The 19,171-nt window shown below is 38.8% G+C and overlaps 1 protein-coding gene across 3 annotated transcripts in view; it reads right to left on the bottom strand.

Annotated features, from left to right (window-relative positions):
• The window catches only part of LOC139987634 (uncharacterized), a 56,431-nt gene extending 39,819 nt beyond the window's left edge, over positions 1 to 16,612 (bottom strand). For all 3 annotated transcript variants that reach the window (XM_072004108.1, XM_072004107.1, XM_072004105.1), the window contains exon 1: positions 16,330 to 16,612. The gene's annotated coding sequence lies outside the window, so the exon portion shown is untranslated. The remainder of the gene's footprint in view (positions 1 to 16,329) is intronic.
• Positions 16,613 to 19,171: the final 2,559 nt, after the last annotated feature.

Genomic DNA, 19,171 nt, shown 5'->3' on the forward strand with positions numbered 1-19,171 from the left:
TGTTCCGGCAGAGCAAGCAGTTCTTCAGAAACGAAGGACTAATAATTTACCGTTAAGTTATGAACGATAGAAGTTCGTTGACGTATGAGAAACGGCTCGTAACCTGCTGCCTCGCGATCAATCCAAACGAACGTACTTTGCCATTTTCAATTAACTTCTTCTCCCGCGCCGCGGTTCATCGTTTCCTTCGTTTTCATCGCACGAATGCCAGGGTTATGTAACCGGTGTACCACATAGAATCGCGGTAGCTCTGCGATAATACGGACGGTTACCATGCCAATACCGTAGAAAATTAGTATGTAACTTAACAAAGATCTCGATGCCAGGGATACTTAGTACTTTGAAAGGCACATATTATAGGGAAAGCGATAGGAGAAACATAGAGATTATTCTGACCTTATTTAAAGTTAAACGCATCAGGCTGCGTTTTGAGTAAAAAGCTAAAGGATAGGATTGTTTAATGAGCTTTCTTTTTTCACAGTATCGATCAAATATTAACCATTTCTAGCAGCCTTTTTAAAACAAACAGGCATTGATACTTAACACGTTTAAATCGGCGCGTGACTCACCGATGGATCGCAATCTGCGTTTTTATCTGGCGGCGTGGGTCAATCCTCATCGTCTTTCGATATATCCAAAGGAAACTTCTAATAAATAAACTATATCTTTCTACAGCTATTTAAGAAAGAGGCACTCGTTTCGTCCGTCAACGTTTAATTTTTTCAACTAATTCCAAAGTAGGGTTCTGCCAGAAATTAAGACGTCGTCACGGTAAAAGAAACACGTGACACCATAAGCAAGCTGTGATGGCGAGCACATGGCAATAACGAGAAGTAGGGTACGTGTTAGGGCGATTCTGAAAGAATGTAACCGATATATTTCGGGATTCTGGTATTAGGTATAGAATTTACGGTTCTTGGAACTGACCTTTCTCTCTGCTAGACCAAAGTCGGCCACCGATGAACACAGAGGGGTATTTTAAAAACGAACGTGACTAATTCAATGGCTTGGCCAACACGCGGACAGTAAGACGGAACAGCCACGAAATGTCAAGCGAATTTCAGTTTACGATGGATTAAAACTGTCTGAACTATCTAATTTTGTTCTTACAGAATGTCGATAGGTAAACGGTTAAGATTCGTTGATCGATAAACGTGATATACATTTGGGAATTGTATGTTCACAAGGAAGTAGGTATAACAAGGAGAAATTATTTGGTTGATGATTTACCGGTTGTAGAAATGAAAAAATTGTAGCTGTCGAGCTATCTTTCTCTCGAAATTTATTGTTTCTTACCTGTTGGAAATTTTAGTATTCTAAGACGAAATGTTCTAGGGATTTCAACTATCTTTTTACCAGTTTCCTTGTTCAGTGTATCGTGGTTTTGTTGTATCAATTACGTCTGTACAAATATTTAACGAGCTTCCACAAATGTCGTTCGAAGGAAAGATTACGTTACACGTTCGATCAAACAAACTTACAATCGGTTTGCGAATGAATGAAACGTTCATTGCCATTGCAGTATTATTTATCTTCTAGGTAATTATCTTCCCATTTTATAATTTATCAGATATCGTCCGTAGGCTCGGTCGAAGCTATTCCATTAACATGTTTGATTCATGTGTAACAGTGCTTCGTCACATTTTCCGCGTGCGGTTGGTAAGAACCGTGAACTGTTAAGTGCCTTTTACTTAATGACCTTGAATCGACTCTTCATTAACCAGAGGGTAGAAAAATATGGTATTTCGTTGAGGAAGGTGAAAGCGGCCTTGAAATCGCCGCTACGCCTTCATTCACTAATGAAATCTGTTTCTATGTAATGAAATCCGTTTCTAAGTAATGGAATTTTCTTTAAACCTGTACTTGTACGTAAATTCTTTGTAATTACGTTGTCCAGGTCTGAATTACTCTGATAGAAAGAAGACTAAAAAGAAAACACCCCACTGACCTCACTAAAGAAATAAAATAGTCAAACTCGAAGATGGTATCCCGCCGGGGTTAGCCACCCACGTGCTACTTAGCAATTAAGTTAGAAAAATTTACCAAATGTCCAGCTGGACAAATTGTAAAGTACAAATTAAATAATAATAATAAAAAAAAGTCTTATTAGAAGAAAGTTGATTTGATTTGATAAAGAAAATTGTTTCTGGTAGAGAAAATCAAATCAAATCGCAACTGATATAAATGTAATCGTAATCGATATCGTCGTAACTATAATCGTCAGAAAATTTCGTCATTTGTAGTCCTGCTACCTAAATTTCCCAATTAATATTTTCGCCATATTATCTCGAACAATTTCTATACAGAATAATTAATTTCCACCAAATACGAGGGCAATATAAAACACAAAATGCACGAATTCAGCTGATAAACTATTACGAAACACAGTTAGCTCATAAATAAATGGAACGAAATTAAAACGCGCGTGCACGCGAGAAACAATTCCCTGTTATCTACTCAATATTCATGACCATCTCGATTACGAATGGTAGCGACCATAAGCCCAATGAATCGAGCATGGTTTTTCCATAGAATTTCAACCATCGAGAATAATAGGCGAATGTTCCAGCGTACCGCATAAATTTGTTTTTCACGTTCGATTCGTTCGTGTTTAACGAACAGAAGAGGATTTTGTATTTAAATGTGTACGAGTCGTTGGGAATCGTTAGCATTATTAATATTAAACGCCATCTCACACACAGTGTGCTCTCTAATTAGTAATCACCGGTGTTAATTAATCGTCGTGCCCGCACAAGGCGACCTAGCTTCATGAATAACGAAGGCTTCCTCGAGTTCAATAGCTAACTTTTGCTCGTCGATACGAAACTATACCTGATGCTGGCTGCGACCAAGTTTCGAGCAACTTTATAGATAAATCAAAACTGGAACCTTTCGCATGATTGAGATAATATTATTATATATTATTTTACGCTTCGAATAAAACCTATTAGAATATCGCAGATGGTGTGCCAGGGTTTACACACGCACTACCCACGACTGGATTCCATATGTCCACATTGGATTCATGGCTGATTCACGTGGAAACAATTTGTCTTCCTATCGGCTATTCGCATCTGAGATCCAGCTTCGTTCTTTTCCTCTCTCGACGAATGAATTTTCCATTATAACTGCGTGTCAGGATTCTTGGCACCGTTCCATCGGAGTGCACTGCCTTGATTTACAATAATTATTCTCGTACATAACAGTAACATTATCTAATCTTTGTGATCTGGTTCAATTTTTCCGAGATTATCCTAGGAATTCGAAGGACGTTCACATTCGAGAATAGCTTTGTAATCTGCTGGTCGAGTATTTATTTATTTTTTGTGCTTTCACATTTTCATTGTCTTCATAGTTACTCTGTTACTTAGTTTCTTCGTGTCTATTACTATTTTTATCGTTGAACTAATCATTTTTCTTTGTCGCATTTATTTCTTTCCTTCGTTGCTGCAACTCACGTTACAAATATTGCGGACAATCCGATACTTTATTCTCAATTTAACTTGAAAAAGATCTCAAATGCATACGGCCCTGTACGTAACCGCATCAATCGATGCAGTAACCTCGTTATATTATGTAGTCTATTATAAGAATCTGAAATAGCCATCGGGATCCGGTCTCAACATAAAACAATAGCTCTCACGAGTATTACGTTTGCACGTTAATAATACCGGCTCATCCAATTATTTCTTCTAGATCGAAGATCGTTAACCGTTTTGCACGTCCTTTTGTCGTAATAAAATAGCTCCTAACGATACAAGAGTGCAACACGTTCGTAGGAGACAGGGAGTCGTTCAAGACGCCGGGAGTTTAGAAACCGTTCTATGGAGCCTCGAGGTTGCGCTTTCGGTTTCCGCTTCGAGCGGTTTCGCAATTTTCAAGGCCGTCCGTGAGCGTGCAATCCAGCACGGTTGTAGGCGTTATGCCGCTTGCATATTCTGCAAATCGCTCGGAGAACGTCGTCTCGCAGGGTGTTTCTTAAGTGGATTACACTTGGAATTCGATTCGAGTTGCATCGGTCGCGTCTGGAATTAAATCTGCGACTCGAATCACTGATTTCCGACTTCCTTAACGTTCTTTCTTTTTTTTTTTTTTTTTTTTTTTTGAACCAGTTTCTACGTTAGAATTCGACGACGAAACCTTCGGTAAAAGAAATTTCCATTTATTTAGTAAGATAACTACGCTATTTATACGGCATATCTTTCATTTCTAATTACTAGACCGTAGATAATTATGCAAATTCGTATTTGTAGGAATCGTTTAAAAAAAAAATGGAAATTATCTGGATAGAAAATTATCGTCTCTACCGAATATTGCAAAAAAAAAAAAAACATCGTAGCTTGGATAGTTTATATATTTTTACATCATATCGTGCGCATTTTCTATATTTTCCAATTTCTCGTAGACGCATGAACATCGGTAGTTTGCCAATTACCACAAATCCAAATATAAGAAGGAAAATATTTTTTCCTCGATAGAAAGTAATTTAATGCAATTCGGATTGGATCATTTATCATTGCCGCCATATTCATCTAAGATCAGCAAAACTGCGCTACTATTATGGAAAGCGATCGTTTAGAATTTATGACTCGATGTCGAACAGGCTTTCGAATCGCCGCCCTTCTCCTCTTACTTCCACAAACTTTGTACGATATAACGGTGATCGACAGAGTTAATTTTGCGTCTTCTTCGGTACGAGTAATTTTACTTCCGTTATCGTTAAGCTATCCTAATCCTTTCGTATTCGACGGAACAAGCAAACGTTGGTCTGAAACTGGTTCGTACGACTGTGTGGTCATACGATGGATATTGCGAAAGGAGAGATTGTGAAACGGAGTTGGAGGTGAAATTGCTATAGATTAGTGTAACATATTGTCCAAGTTTGGACACGATCATTTCAACGAATCGATCATCCTAACGCAGGGGTCGATACGAAATTCCGAATACTAGTAATTTTGTTCTTTACTGTTCTCCGGATTCCTTCGTGATATTTAATAGCTATGAAATTAAGTATGAATCGTACCTCAAGTATAGATCTAAAATTACACTCCCGTCCAATAATTCCATCTAACCAAAATCGCCCCCTAAAACGAAGAAAGAAACTTCATCAAAGAAGCCCTATGATCCTACAAAACCCGATCTTCCTATCGCATTCTCGAAAACCATACACTACTTCTAATATTCCTGCAAGAAACTACCTCATCTTTTAACGTGCGCACAAGAACAGCAAACCATTCTTTGTATTAATAAACGATAGCGTTTTCATATTTATAGAAACACTTGCTTTCTTTCACTTCGTAGCTTGCGTTCTATTCTATTAAAAACGCAAGCTACGGTATTGTATCATTGTTTACTATCGATGTACTATATAACCAAGAAATAATCCCTCTAAGAATAAAATTTCAACTAATTGGCTCGAGAAAATTGCACGTACGTTAAGAGGTTAAAGCAGCGCACGTACACCATCGGTGCATCGAACCCGACCGCTTTTATGGGAGAAGATCAACACCTTTTCGTCGAGCCGGGTCCACTTTTCTCACCATGGTTGCATATGGACACGCGATACCGGGCGGAACGCGAGAACAGGAACAGGAATACAGGATGGTATCATAGTGTTCGACTAGCTCGCTATGGCAACAGAGACAGGCATGGCGGATTTCTAGCAACAGGCAAGCGTGTATACACGCGAACCGTGCGCGTTTCAGCGTACAGAGAATGGGACCCGGGCGACACTTTCACTTGCATGCTGCCAATGTCCGATCGACTGTAGGCATGCGGTCCAACAACCGAGCTGGCGTTACAGTTTCGTTCCACTGGCCAGAGAATTCAGTTCCCCACGACTGACAATACGATCTCGGCCGATCGGACAATGGATCTCTTGTCCAGGTTGGTCGAGAGAAAGAGGAGAGATCGCGTCAAGATTCGAGAGAGTAAAAAGTTCCAAGATGCGAAAGATCACCTTCGACGATGGTTTCTATGAATTGGATCCGTCTCGAAGGTGCGACGGTCTATGGACTTTGCGCGTCAGCTTCTTCAGAAGTGGCGAATCCTTGTACTCGATACGTTTAGAATGTTCGCTATTAGACTACGAGATATCTAAACCGCGATTTCTTACGCGGATTTTATATATAAAATTTTAATTACTAACGTCGAAGGAGGTTAGTAATCCGGGTAATCCCGCCAGGACGAATATCGGTCGGCTGTTGTAAAGAGTTGAAAGCAATGGAACGTTGGTTTTATCGCTGGGAAAGCAATTTGGTTATCTGGCGTTCCTTAAGAGGGTAGAATAGGCTGGTTTGGTACTATAATCGAGGTCTCTTCTGTGATAACGTATTGTAAAGGAAAGAATGGCATTTCGAGGGAATTCCTGTGGGAATATGTGGAACGATCTTGAATGCCTGCACGAGAGGTGGTCGCGAAAGACGAGAGTAGGTTATACAATCGAAATAACTAGGTGCGTCGTGCACGTTTGTTGAACTTCCGGCATCAACGGTTGACCTGTTAGGGAAATAAGAACATGCGGGCAATTACAGTTACGCGAATTAAAAATAGAAAGATATTTTGAAAGTAGGAAGACAGCTGTGATGGATTGTCCGTATAATAAGTGACAAGAAAAATATATATAAATTATAACATCGTAACCGTTACGTAAATGAACGATAATAAATGATAACTATCATTTTACCTATAAATTGGCTAATTTTTTATATAAGTCAATTATTATACCAACAAGAGATTTAAATTTAGTTTTCCTAAGTTAATCCTCTTATAAAACAGTCGCAGTATTTTGCATTAATTTGAAAATTGAAAGTTAAACAGATCACTTTCTACGGTACTAGTTTTAGAATCACATAGCAACACCGTGATAAATAAATAAAATAAAATATGCAAAATATACATATCGCGATATAATGTTAAAGAGGTGGGATAAGAATTAAAAAATGAAGCGATGCTTTGACGTAACGATGATTAGACAAAACCAAAGTGACCCGTTTATAATTCTGCAGCGCCTGCTGTTTGACGTTTCATAAATTTGGCGTTAACTAGCTTATTAATCAGTTCCTGATAAACTTCCTTTACAACAATAATGAGTCGTATTATTTACTACCATCGGCGTTCACCCACAGAAAAATGATTTACACATGAAAACACAGAGTCACTGGGTAGATAATAAAGCAACTAAAAATACTACACCATTAAATTTCACGCCAATTATCCGCAATGGTAAATTTCTTATACCTGTCGATGCTTCGTAAAACGTATTATTTTACCTATCCGATATCTTTATTCTCTTTTATGAATAATACAGGAAATAAATAATCGAAAGTAACTGTGTACGAAAGCGACTACGAAGTTCGATTGATTTTAATCATCCTGGGAACTGTATACGTAAAAGCGAAACTTTCTTCGTTAGAAAAAGAAAGAGAAACAGTTTATGTGGTAAAAGGAAAATTCTCGATAATTTTCGCGTGCAAGGGGAAAAGCAGGAATTCGAATGCACTTTCGAGTTGTGGTTACCGTGCTCGTTCGCGATTGCCAGGAATTCGGAATGACTTATGCTCGGAGAAAGCTCGGCTCAACCTTTAATGGAATCTCGGCTGCATCATCAAGGACGGCTACATCGATGTAACCGCGACAATTCCACTATGGAAAGGTTAATTTAATTCATTCGATCAGTTTTATTCTCTTTCGTTTGGTAGAACATAGATAAATTTTTCACAGAGCAGATATTTAAAATAGATAAAGGTAGATATTTCACGACCAAATGTTCTATACTTTCCTCGTATTTCATTAGCTCTTTCTTATGTGAGACGTTCGATCATGTACGGCGACATTGATGCCAGAAGAAGGATACGGGAACAAGAAATCGTCGATTAATCAGAAACAGTCGCGTATTATCGCGAGGAAAGCTGAACATCTTTCTCTACGTAGTTTCCATGACATCATCGAGGTCAGTTTCTTCGTGTTGTTCGATCAAACGATTCGTACGATCCGGTTAGATACGATTAGTCGGACGATCAACGACATTCTTGATCGTTAGACAAGCAAACAGGTAAAATTAAGAGAGGAAGGAAATGAGAGACTTGGAAGTCACTCGATGATTAGTATAATTAGAGACGAGAGTCGTAGTTGGCGGCACACTTATCAGATTCTAATTAATCAAAAGTAATTTGCAGCGAAATTCAGTGACCACTTTTCCTTAGCGATTAAACGTTCATTACTTGCTAAATATCTTTCATTGTTCAATTACTCTTAATGATAATTTCGTTACTTAAACCACGTAATTATGTTCTATGTTATCCGAGGGATCGTGCTTTTGTGTCGTGCTTCTTATTGATGGTTTCATTAGCTCTTGAAAATGTTGACAATTGTATGGTAATTATCTCGTCAAAGTGATTAATATTAGCGTAAAACGTGATTATTAGATGTTCGAATCGTATAGATCAATTGATGATAATCCAGCGATCAATTTAATGGCAAAATTTTATTACCGTTGATGTTTTATATAATTATTCGTTTGTTTCTCCATTTATTTCTACATCGTTCGATCTGAATGCGGAAAACACGATTCCGTGGAAGCGCTAACTCAACCGGAAGCTGAAACGCAGCCATTAACATTCCCATTTCGACTCGTGGCAAGTGTGAACGCGACTTGATCAACCTTTTTTTGCCCTAACGGTAACGTCAAGGACGTTTCCCTTTGTTTTTCTTCTTTCTTCTCGTCCTCTTCCTGACACCCCTCGCGTCGAACAACGATTACCGTTTCCACGGAAACTGGAACGTCACGGAACCAGATGGAAACGAGAACTCCACAACGCGCGCAGACAGGAAGATGTTGATGCAATCGTAATCAACCGACAACGCAACCTAACTGTCTCTTCGTCTAATGGAACCGTTCGAGGACAACGATTGTCCGCTGGTCTAGTTGCTATATACTGTATAGTTATCGGAGGTCGCGGTTGTGGAATGAGATCCTTCGGCCTTTCACAACCTGTTCTTGTGGCTTTACGTGGTCGAACCGTTTCAGTACGAGTTGAAATATTTTGGAAAAATTCTACGAACGAATTTAATTGAAAGTTATACGAACGAAACGATTATTTCAATTTCAACGATATTGCCAATTAAACTAAAGCGATAAAACTCATCGAATATAATCATGCTGAATCCTTAAACAGTTCTTCTTCGAAAGAACGAACGTTCTCGAGCGTAAATTGTTATATATGTCGCAAACCCTTCACACGCGGCATCTGTGTAAAATTTAAAATTATTCATGATAGACAATATAGCTAAACGAACGTTTCCCTTGTCTTCTCGAATATTACGACTAAAAGGATCGATCACGATTAGACCTCGTGACTGGGGGATTTCTAAGCGGGAGAAAAACCTGTTGCGCCCCATGGATGGACAGAAGAAATCCTCCTGTTGCTTGATTACTCACTTAGCAGCTTTCATTTGAGTTTCTATCAACGCAGCTGGTTACTTTCGAGTACGACTCTCCGTTTTTCAGTTAGTGTCTCCCCTATCCGACTATGGTAATTGCCGTTTCGTTTCGTGATGCGCGATGGATATTCGTTTCTGCGTATATTCCATCCTTGTCTCGTTTCGACGAGCTGTTTTTTTTTTCATTGTCTCGATGAGACAATGGAATGGAACAAGATTTTTCTTTCAGTACATTTAGCGTGTCTTCGATGAAAGTGAGTTCGATAGGCCGCTGGTATTTTTCTGTAATCGAGAGAATGTCTAATATTTCAGAATTAAAGTTTAACCCTAGCTTACCCTCAAGTTTTTATATCTTTTCTAATACCTTTATTTTCTGAAAATACTTAGCGAAAATATCACGCAATCTAATCGCTTCGAATTTCCATTCTTTGGATATCTTTTACGATTTCACACTGAAATTTATGCAAAAGCTTGAAATATTAACAACAGGTATAATTTCCCAGCGTAGTAAGGTAACCGGTTAATAGAGATGTGTTGATTCCACCAAGTCAACAATTTGTTCTAACGATACCGAAGGTGTCCGAGTATTCTTGGAACGCGTGTTCTCGATTCGACTCGTCCCGATTTCCGCGGATTTCTTTTCAGCCGCGTACCTTTTCTCCGTCACTGACTTGACAGCGATCGCTTGTCTTACTTGTGCGATTTCAAGTGGATTTCGTTTCGACTTCATTTCAAACACGTCGTTTATTTCGTTAAAAGACAAAATGAAACGACGCGCGAAGATATTCTCGAATAGAGAAATTGTTGCGTGTAAGAAATTTTCAACGATGGTTCGATAACAGCTTAGGTAACTTTGCGTGAAAAAGAGTGCACAAATTAAATGTTACGCCGCAGTATATTTCAATCTATTAGATTTGCTCGCAGGGCAAAATGTACATGCACCTAAAATTCACGTGGCGGTCAACCTGTTAAAAGCGTAAACGTCAAACATGGGGAAGCCCTCTGGTGACCCAAAAAATAGCGGCTCCTGCCGGTCCAACGATCGCCGAAGAATCCGCGACCGAGCTCTCGAAGAAGTCCTGTTACCTTGGTACCGATATGTTAATTCAAAAGTAATAAGGTATTTAGCGAGGCCTCCTTCTCGATCCGGTCGGTGGAACTGGCTGAACGATGACTCGCCTCTGCCAACCAGACGAATTTTAAATGGTGAAAGTCTCCCCTTACTCGATCGATGCGTACGAAAAACGTCGTGTCCTACAACGATACGCGAAAAATGTGATCGTACGCCGTTCCGACTGCCTTCGATCACCTATCGTTTGGATTAACATTTCTTTCTACGTAGGAATAGTTTTGACTTTGAAAAGTTGTTTGCGTAGAATTTGATAAAAAAGGAACGTCTGGAACTCGAGTTGGACAAGACCTCTTTTCGAAAAAGGAGGACGAGCTTTCGAGTTCAACGGTTTACGTGTAAAATGAAACCGATTGAGCGGATCTCCCTGTGAAACAGTAGAAAAACATTTCGTGTTTTGAATAACATTTTTTTAAGAATATCTCTACTTTGATGAATCTATCAAATTATCGATTAAAAATAATCAATACAAAATTGGTAATTAAAAATTTAAGATCGGAGATTAAATGAAAGTCTTCTTACTCGATCGTTGGATATTTCTCCACATACGTGGAAACATATGATCGTTGATGAATATTTTAAAATTACAATGAATCGATTCGTGTCTTACTTGAAAGTCCTTCGTTATTCGCTCGGCCCCTTTTACTGCGTCTTTTAGAGGAAAATCTTGCCATAATTGCGATATAAAGTAACGCGTTATAAATGACTAAACGTTTATCGGTTTGATTACTTGCGTATTGTCGAACAGGATATGAACAGCATACCAAACAGGATGAAGAATGCGGATAGAACGTATCCAAGAAGCTCGAAAGATTAGATACCTGTGCTGGTTGAAAATATAATATCGCGTGATTCAGAAATGGTGGTCGTTTAAACAATTTCAAGATTAAATTAGACTAAACTTTTGAGATTAAAATAGCTCAAAAATATTCTCTATTCTACTTCTAAAAAGTATTAGTAAAAACAGGAGATCTATCTAAAAAGTATTAGTAAAAACAGGAGATTGAAATTACTAAAAAAATGTACGTCTTTCAAGTGAAAAATGAAAGAAAAAATGAGATATCTATCGAATCGTGGAAATTGTAAATGCATATGTATGTGCATATATTACATAAAATAAATAAGAATCGTTTATTTTAAATTACAATTTACCCGTAACCATTTGCAACTAGAAATATCTCTAACGAAAAAGAAACGTTTATCGTAGTTAGAAATAATTCGCGTCGACCAACTATCTCATGGCATAACAAACGTGATAACGTTTATTATAAAACATTACGTGCAACGCGTTTGGATGAACGCTTTCCATTTTCAGATGCATCGATGTTAATAAATGTTCCTTTTGCGATTGATCGTCGTACGTGCGTGCTTACGTAAATAGTATTGCGTATGGAACACGTTTCAGATCACAATTCGACACGGTCTTTATACGAACTTTTACATAATCGAACGGTACGAGCCACGATTGTGACCGATCATTATATTCGTTGAAATCGTTTCATCGTTATGAAAGTCCCCACAGAAATGATTTTCCTCGTTAGCCTACGGACGAAAGTCGGTTCGCTCTTTTAGCCAACATAACAGACGAAATGAAGTTTGATTGCTTCACTCGCAAAAGTGTACCGTAAATTGTTCTGGATCGATATAATGGATACTTATTTTCGAGTATAAAAACTAGCAAATACAAAGGGTTTCTTGGAACATTTTCCATTTACAGTTCCCGTTGAAGAATTATTCGTATTGCATTTGTGAAAATTAACGTTCAAGTACCTTTTTAGGTAATTAGAATTTCAACTTCTAATATCAAACAGACCTAAAATTGAATTCTCCTCTTATACCGTTAAAAGGTCTACGTACAATTAAAATCTTCGTTTCTAACATCTCGAGAGACCCATCGTAACGTTCTAAGATTGTAAGATCGAGTCTCGTTTTCTCCTTCGAGGCAAGAACGGAGCTCGTATTACCCGCGGTGTTCGATAAACAGCGAAGCATAACCGTGGCAAGGCACATACGCACGTAGCCGGCTATTTTCGATCCGGTGGCCGTTTTGAAATCGAACAGGCCGCTGTGAATCGGAGCACGCTCCGCGGGGTGGTTTGTCGGTGGCTCGTTGCACATACAAGTGTAGCGCCGCAGGTGTAGCCTCGAAGTGACGTCAGAGTCCATTGTTCGCCGCGTGGCGCAGCATCATGGATCTTGAGCTGTTCGCAGTGCAACGACTTTCCTACGTCGGCTTTCTTAGTCGGTTCGTTCTCTTCTTTCTTTCTTTTCACTCCCTTCTCTTCTCGTTTTCTTTGCTGCTTCGTGGCGTTTCGACCATACGCCAAAACAACGCATAAAGACAGCCATCTTACGCGTGTGTGTAAAGCGAATCGTTCGGAAAAAGGGATTTTAAATTCGAACAATTGTGAAAAATCTGCAATCGTTGAAATTGGTACAATTTGTCGAATAAAATTTTGTTGTAGCTAGAAGTCATTTTGGAGCTGACAAGCAAAGATCGAATGAGATTTCTTTGAAGGTAAGAAGGCCAGCTTCTGTTCGAAGAATTGGCTCGACAGAGCTTCGTTACAGGTAGAATTCGTTGAAACGTCGAGAAATCGGTCGAACGAGAGATTTTGTTAGAAACAGTGGTTATTTTTAAGTCGAGAAGCTGCTTCAATGACGTTTCTTTAAGAGTCAAAATCATTTTCAAGGGACCAAGAAGAAAAATTAAAAAGGCTCGAAATAAACGGAAGAAAAAAGGAGAAGCGCAAACATCATGAGCAAACCACAGATTCGCCAGGGTATTTCCTTTTCCTAATGAATTCGACGAAAGCCTTTTCACCATGTACGCCCGCGCGCGCGAGTTAACGCGGAGGTCGATGGAATTTCAGACATCAAGGCGAACCGCGGATCTTTTATTTACGTTCGAACCCCCGTTTCCGATCCGTAACAAGGAAGATCTTTAAAAAATCCGCAAGCAGCGTGTCCCGTGAACACCGGACCCACGAAGCTCACAGCTCTGCCTGGGCCACGATGCACGCGTCTTCTACAGCCGGTTCGACTGCATTTCATGGCTACTCTACACACACGTGCACGTCACCAATACAACAAAGCGTTTCCCCACGTTCCGTGTGCACCACGTACACACTTTCGATCTCATATGCAAAACACATGGAAACGATTGAGCGAGCCACGGACCGGCCTCGAAGTCCAAAGCCTGGCGAAATTTCGCCAGGAACACGATTGATGAATAATGGTGTCGGCGTGAATGGCGAGGAAATTTTTGTTTCTGCAGGATCGGCTCGTGATGTAGTGCGACGGATATTCAGTGGGTGGTTGGAACATGCAGCCAGACAAGATGGATAAATTTTTGATTGATTTCTCTATTACGAAGATCACAGATGCCAAACACTATAAGAAGATATATTTTCTATCTTTCATAGAAGTGGAATATTTAAATTCGTTTCGTCGACCAATTCCATGTGAAAATTATCCTTTCCTTCTGATAAGATATACAAGTTAAATTTACTGCGCGTATCTACTATATACGTAGATCTGTAGATAGGGATATATAAACTTAATGTACAAACTGAGCAACAACTTACAACTCAATCTGACAGATAATTACCATAGCCAAGAAAATCTTAATTTTCAACGAATTACCCTATACCTGCGATTCGTTTACAAGCAGATAATTATTAATATTTAAGAAAATCCTGGTTTTCTGCTAATTGCCATCGATTTAGACTCTACTTAACGGGTGTAACTGTTAATAGCCAAGAAAACTTTTTTCTAAATCAGCCTAAAATCCACTGAAACTTTTCTAACGAAATTGACAACGTCGTTAACCGCGTTGTATTTCTCGAATTTTTTAAGCCTCGATCTCACTACTGTTTCAGCAAATAAAAACTTTTAACGGTTTGAGAACATTTTTATGCAGAGAATTGAAACGCGAGATTGCGCGTATCAATAACGATTCCTCTGTTTTATCTTCAAATTTAAGGGAACATTTTAGCCATAGAAACACGCGATTGAATCGGAAATAGCTGAAGGAATTCAACAGGATCAAGTATTATAAAACTTTTGCAAATGAATTTTTATATATCTCTAAAAATTACATAACACGTCCTTAAGTTCAAAAAGAGGAGATTACGTAAATGTTCCCACCGTCTAAAAATTCTACGCATTCAAACAAATGAAGCAAATTGAAGAAAGTATAAGAAGATATAAGCATTCGATTCCAGTAATTGCTTCCCCTAGCCATGGCACAGATACGATAATTCCTCTAGAGTCTATGCACTGTTGGGTTCTTTATCCTACGAAAGAGATCTCAGGACACTTAGAAGACACTTAAGATTCCACCATCTAGCCGCAACGCATTCGTTCGGCGTATTAGCCTAGCACGACTCCATCTATACAGAGACGCACGTAGAAAGGAACACGTCCGTCCGTTCGGCCTAACCTCCCCTTCCCGGACACGCCTGGAATCACAATTTCAAATGTCCTAACCGATCCTCCGATCGTTTGCCTAACCCATGCAAAGCCGTAACTTCGCCATAGTTGTTTACCGAACAATACGGACAATTCCATTGATCAGCTTAAAAAGATTTGTCATTGAACTTGTTTATCAGCGTTGGAAAGATCAATGAAATAATCTTGAAATGTAATTGAAATGATTTTCAGCATCTGTTCTACATCTTGAAATTCTACTCCAAGTGTCCTTGAGAATCTTAAGGAAGTAGTAAGAGTCGTCTTGGATCGTTGATCATTGAAGAGGCTTATAAGCAGTTAGTTAAGGCCAGATGATGACGCCCGGTAAGCTTGAAAGTAAATTTTATAGACCTTCGTCTCAAATTAAATTACCGGGGAAATAGTAACGTTTAAGAACATCTCCTATTTTCGTTACATTCCTATATATTGCTTTAAAAAATGCTCTTTAATTATTTAAGTTTACGAGCATCGTGATATTAATTCTTATGGCTAGGATTTTTTAAAAAATCCTACTATAACACCTAATTAAATGGAACTTACGATTATCAGACCACGTAGTGTAATTATGCAGATAATTATTAGATTTGAAGTATCATTAAAAGTATCGCGAGAGAGAAAATTGTCTCCAACAGCTTTCCGATTTTCTTATAAATACTAATCGCAACAGCAACTCGCATCGTTTGGTTTGACATTACGACCCTAATTAAGATTTTCCATGACACGAGACTGTCTATTTTTAGCCACGCTATAATCATTCCGTGTAAAGAGACTTCTGCGTCTCTACATAGTCTGTTCGATCTAACGCACTTTGCATTTTTATGCAACACAGACTGAACAAAGGGCGTTTAGAAGCGAAAGATCGTCGACTTTATCACCGTATCGTGCATTCGAATAACCGGTCAGTGCTCCTGCCAGCCACTTTCTTTGTTGCAGCGCAGCTCATTTGCAGCAGGGAACTCAATGAAATTAATTCCTAGACCTTAACTCGTTTCCGTAGGGTGCCTGCTGTTACGAGCATAACGGCAACACCTACTCTCAGCCTACTATCTGATACGAACATCCCTATAATTAATGTATATATGTACATACATGGACCAACTTGTACCACGAATGATTTTTCTCAAAGGATCTACCTTCGACATGACAGAAAAACACACGTCTTCCTGTTTCGATAAAATCAACGATCACCAATATCAATCACTCGTTAAACGTTCTCAATCTCAATTGCAGAGTATCCGAGAATTTACCGTAGAACGCAAAATTTCCAGTAGCGCGAACAGACTCACCCTCGCCGGCGTTCCTAGATCCCCATGACACTTGGCACACTGGTAAACACAACGATCGTTTCTGGATCCTTTGAAACGTATTGAACAAGTTCCACCGTGAGTGTCTCTCTGATATCCTTTGGATCACGTGTACACTCGCGCGAGCAGTTTACGACGACCAATTTCGGGGTGAAAAATCGCGACGTGACGAAAGAAACGCGGGAAAACACGGACTGACCGGACGCTGACGAGACGAGCGCGATCCGAGGCCTTCCCTCGCGATGGAAACAGACTTTGGGCCCCCGAACTGGCCGCTACTCTCGGTCACAGGACCCAGAACAGCGTGCGCATGCGTCGAGAAACCCCCACCATGGTGAATTGGGTCTCATGGTGGGGGAACCAACCGGCAACCCTCTTACGTGGACCTGCTTGTTTTCACGACGTCCCATGCACACCCGATTCGTCCACCTGCGGATTTTCCTGCTCAGGTGGCAGCACTTCATCTGACACCCGATTCAGCCGGTGTTTATTACAGTGGCGTAAGAAGGGATTTTTTTTCAAGAAGCAGGGTTTCTACGTTGAATTCAGTGAATTGCGACCGGTGGAAGCTGTGGAATTTATTTGAATTTTTGAAGGAAATTGCAGAAGATGGATCTCATGATTGATGTTCCTTTGGTCTAATTTTATTCGTGGTTCTTTATTTATTTTATTTTATTTATCTCTATCGTTTATTTCTATTGTTCCGAGGGTTTAATTCTTTTAGGAACGAATTTATCAAAGCTGAAAGGAGTTTCTTATCTCTCGGTCGTTTTTATTTAAAGTATTGTTGCAGATATTAAACAGGATAGACAATATTTGGAATATATTTTGAAATTTCTGAAAAACGTAGTGCTCGTATATTATTGTTTTGTATTTTTTGAAATGACGCTTGAATCGAAGGAATATGTATTAGGTTTTCCCATACGTGTTTGTATCTTTCAAAAGGTTAAAGTGTCGGTAGAGATTCAATGCAACTTCTATATACTACAATTTGTTTCTGAAGTAGTAGTTTACATATTTAAAATGTAATTAAACTGAATATATGAATATTATCTGTTAGCTTTAGTCTGTTGCACAATCTTCTAACAAATTATCTATTATGAATCAGATGCAACTTAACGTAAAAACAAATATATTGTTTACCTAATGAAGTATATTGAAATATGTTTACTCGAAATTACTATGTAATTTTGAAGTTCGATCACTACCCTTGCAATGTCTTATGTAATTATTTCCGCTCTTTTTCTCTACGATATTTTAAACACCACGACATCGGGACATCCTGATCACGATTTTATTACGTTTCCCTTTCATAATTTACTATCTCGAGGTGTAATTTGGAAGTGTTCCTTGAAACTAGTACAGTGCACAGTGTATAATAATCTCCGGAGCACACAAAATTATTATCGAGGACGTACAGGATTACCGGCCAACCCCCTTCGTGAACCTGTTCCTTTTCATTCTGAACACTATTCACCTGTGGATATTCTCGTTCGCCTAATCCTGGCGCCGCATTGGCGTAAGAATGATCTCTTCCGCTTGTTTATGATTTCTGGTTTCTCGAGTCTTGGAGAACTTGATTCTACGATATTTTAAAAAGCTTACTTTCCTTTAAATGAAAATGTTACTCGATACGATCGTCGTATGAAAAGTTATCGTCAAGATTATTCCTTAATTTCAGTAAAATAATATAAATCATAAAGCGGTTTTTAATGCGATTAAAATACCCAATACTTGGTGTAATCTCCACTATAATAAATCTTTTGAATCTCATAAAAGTTCCAATTCACTGCGCAGAGACAAACATACTCCTCGGTGTTGAATGCTGCCAGCAATTTTCTCTTATGCGGCGCCACTTTTGTTTTTCATTCTAAATAAAAAGTTGATGAATAAGGAATTAAACGGTAACATGGAAATGTTCTACGATCGTTGTTCCAAGAAAAACTCAGAACTGTTACATAGTTTGCGTAAATCATTCACTTTTTTGCAAATTTTTCTTCGCATTACGCAAGTTAATCGTACGGCCCATTACGTTTCGTTTGCGTCCGCCCGGTAATTACGTGGTTAAGCGTAATAGTAATACATTTTCAGACATAATTGGACGATATATATTGGACATAATGGAACAATAAATTCGTACTTTTGTCGCTAGCTTTCCCCGCATACGCGAGCTCTTGATCGTCGTTATAAATTTTCGAAACATTTTGTCGATGCTTACGTAATTGTTTCACTGTTGGACAGCGTGTAACGTCTGATTACATAAAGTCGCTACCATTAACTTTAATTGTCCTCGGCTATCGAATTCACTATGCTAATGCGCGAATGATAGAAATAGAAACTACATAAATAGGTAATTAAAATAAAAGTATAATAGTTAAACTAGATTATATTTCAGCAATTGTTCGCAAGATGTGAAAAATGTTTTTATGATATAAAGAGCTGTATTATTGGATTGGAGGAAATTCTGATATTCTTAACGTTAATGATATAATAAATATCAAAGTCGAGGAAACTGTGTGGTTACAAATGTGCAAACAAAGGAAAGAGAAAAAAGAATCATCGATCAGACGATCATCTCAGTAGCTGTGCCCTCGACCGTGCTGCTTCTTCCTCGATTCTTAGACGATACGTTCTATTTGAAAGAATTTCGCATTTGTTCGTTGAAAAAGGCGAGGGGAAAGGAGAAGAAACCGAGAGGAAAAGGGACTAAGCTGCATCAACGGACAGTTGGATGCACATCGTTGACCTCACCGTGCGTTAATAATTCATTCCTCTTCCTTTCGTACCTTCGGTTCGCTTTCGTGCTCGTTTGTGTGTTGAAAAA

The sequence above is a fragment of the Bombus fervidus genome, chromosome 5, assembly GCF_041682495.2.
Source record: "Bombus fervidus isolate BK054 chromosome 5, iyBomFerv1, whole genome shotgun sequence".
Classification (NCBI taxonomy): domain Eukaryota; kingdom Metazoa; phylum Arthropoda; class Insecta; order Hymenoptera; family Apidae; genus Bombus; species Bombus fervidus.